General features: G+C 35.8%; 1 long non-coding RNA gene across 1 annotated transcript; it reads left to right on the forward strand.

The window, feature by feature from the left end:
• The first annotated feature begins 210 nt into the window (after window positions 1–210).
• LOC113321176 lies at window positions 211–863 on the forward strand. The gene is made up of 2 exons (XR_003346529.1): window positions 211–389; window positions 485–863. It is a non-coding gene; the product is annotated as an uncharacterized LOC113321176 (long non-coding RNA).
• The last annotated feature ends 1,872 nt before the right edge of the window (window positions 864–2,735 follow it).

Below are 2,735 nucleotides of genomic sequence, written 5' to 3' on the forward strand. Positions count from 1 at the left end.
TAACCGCGAGTTCCTTTATATGGATGGAAATTTCCTATCCGTAAGAATTCATGTTTCTGCAGAAATTATTTGAAGATGAATATTTCGGCTGGGACTTTCCCCACCGTAACTAATTTTCCCAACCGTCTTTTTTCGTTTTATAGCCAAAAATATGTTTACGGTAAGATCGTCCTAGCCAAAGATATATTAACGGTTTGATTGTCACGTACTTCAAGATGATTTGTTGTCCGACGGATGGGTCGTGTATTGTTTCCTAACCGTAAGTCTATCAGTGTAAATGAATTGCTTTTATCTTCTTATATGTTTTTCTTACCATTTTTAGGAACCGAGAAAGTGAAAACAAGAAGGGACCATAGGAGCCTTCAATGTCTGATATTTCTATGATGATTGTACATATGCTAACTATATCATTCTTAATTTTTTTTAAGTTTTCCAAATTATGTACAAGTATTAATTGAAGGATTTTTATTTGATATGAAAATAGGTCGGACGAACTAAGTGGATGGTCAGGTACATGGCCAGTAACATTGATGAGGGTTTATATTTGGATTGCTATCAACAAAAAACAATGCTTCTCAGGCTTCTGAAGTTACATAATCCTATGAAGGATTCTCTCTATACTTATGATGATGAGTGGTTCCAAGACGCCCGAGAGTTCTTCATCATCTTCTAATAATGTTTTCAAGAATGTTGGTCGTAGTGGATGAGTGGATTATGTACTTGTTTAAGTATTTTCAACTTTTATAATGCAAGACTTTGTTTTAGTATGTTTGGTTTGGTTATGGATTTGGGTGGATTTCCTTTGTTTTAATTAATGGGATATTAATTTACCTTTAATGAATGAATTTTAGTATTTTAATTAATCTTATTATTGTTTAAGTATAATGGAAGGAAAATCGAAAGATGGTAACCCAGGGTCACTTACAACTAGGTTTACCCTTTTTATAACCTAGTCGTAGAGCAGATCCGACTGGGAATGTCGTCCGTAATTACGGCTTATGGTTGGTTTAAGTGGCCATAAAACTGCCATAAATATGAACTCAAAATTATGGTTTGTATTCCCAGCCGTAGATATGGTTGGTTTCTAGACAATCCCAGTCGTGAATCTGCCGAGATTTCATTTTTTGGGACAATCCCAGAATATTACGACTTGGTTACTAAACAATCCTAGCCGGAAATCTGCGGAAATCTCATTTTCTTGATAACTTTCTTAATTACGGTTAGGTTGTGGCTCCGTAAAACCTAGCTTTTAGTGCCTGAAAAATATCCAAAAAAAATAACTAAGAAATACAATAAGACCAAAATAGATAGTTCATCAATCGTGAGTAATTCAAAATACATAGGTTCACTTATACTCACCACCCTTAAAAATACATTCTTATCATTTTAATCACCACCCTTCAAAAAATATTCTTATCATATAATCACCATCCTTCACACCATATTTACTCATCATCATCGGAAGTTATTAGTACACATGGGGCATCCCTCAACAACTGTAATGTCGTCCGCAATTCAAAAATTTCCTCGAATCGATTACACCAACCCTTGGATATTGCACCCATCACCATTGTCTCCATCCTTAATGGAGGTAATGGGCGATCTTCTTTCAATTGGAGGCCAATAAAATGGTTCATTTTCTCAAACCCCATGATGACTCTTCTTGGTGACAATTCATCGGTAAAAATACGTCTTGTTGGTGCTATGTAACACTATGTCCATAGAAGATGCAATGAATACGTAATGGAATGGTTGGCGAGTAGATAGACACATATTGGCATTCTCATACAATATTGACTTGTCAATCTAGTTTTTCCCATTAAACGATGTTCAAATGCTTGGAACTTCTCATTTAACATTGTTTCCGTTTTTTCTCTACATAAGAAATTTGGACTACACCCCAATATTTTGTCGTATCAAAAGGTCCAAGTTGATTTACGAACAAATGGTAACCACAATTTCTGTCGCCCTCAACATCGTCTGTGGCCTTAACGTACTCATGAATAAAATGTGGTAAAAAGTGCATGTAATTTTTATATATTATGTTCATAGGTCGGATGTAATTACCTTCCTCATCAATAGAGGGTAATTTTATCGGACCTACTTCCGTATAAACTATCTCTTTCTCACCACCAATAATTCTTTGTATGGTGATTTGGGGAGGTTCGATCATCGATGTTTTTCCTTTAACATCATTACCTCATATTCTTTCTAATTTGTTAATACCAATTCCAATACCAACCTTTCTTGTTGAACCTTGTTTGGATGGAACAACCGTTTTATTAATTTTGACTCTACAATCAGCTTTTCTTGTGGAACATTTTTTGGATGGAATAACTGTCTTCTTGCGACCTTGTACCTTCAGTTCACTACCTCAGTTTGGTCTTCCTTATTCCATTTCCTTCATTTACGTTCGTTTGTAGCCGTACCTTTCCCCTTAACATCCTCCTCCTTATACAACTCGTTCAAGTCTCAAAACCCTAAAGATCTCATTGACTAGAATGCGCCAATTGTAGACCCTCTTGAACCTTTCTCTTCGCTTCTACCCAATCTTGTTTCTTTGTAACTTTTTACAGAGGCTTACCCTTGCCCTTACCTTTTGTTGGTTCAAGAATATCTTTTCTAGTGAAGGGACGGTTGGATTTCCACAAATCACAAAACCAAAGTTGTCTTTGCGCCGGTAGTAAAGAAGCATACTTCTCAAAAAGTTCCTTGTATGCCTCAGTGTTGCAAAA

Source organism: Papaver somniferum, chromosome 11, assembly GCF_003573695.1.
Source record: "Papaver somniferum cultivar HN1 chromosome 11, ASM357369v1, whole genome shotgun sequence".
In the NCBI taxonomy this organism is placed as follows: domain Eukaryota; kingdom Viridiplantae; phylum Streptophyta; class Magnoliopsida; order Ranunculales; family Papaveraceae; genus Papaver; species Papaver somniferum.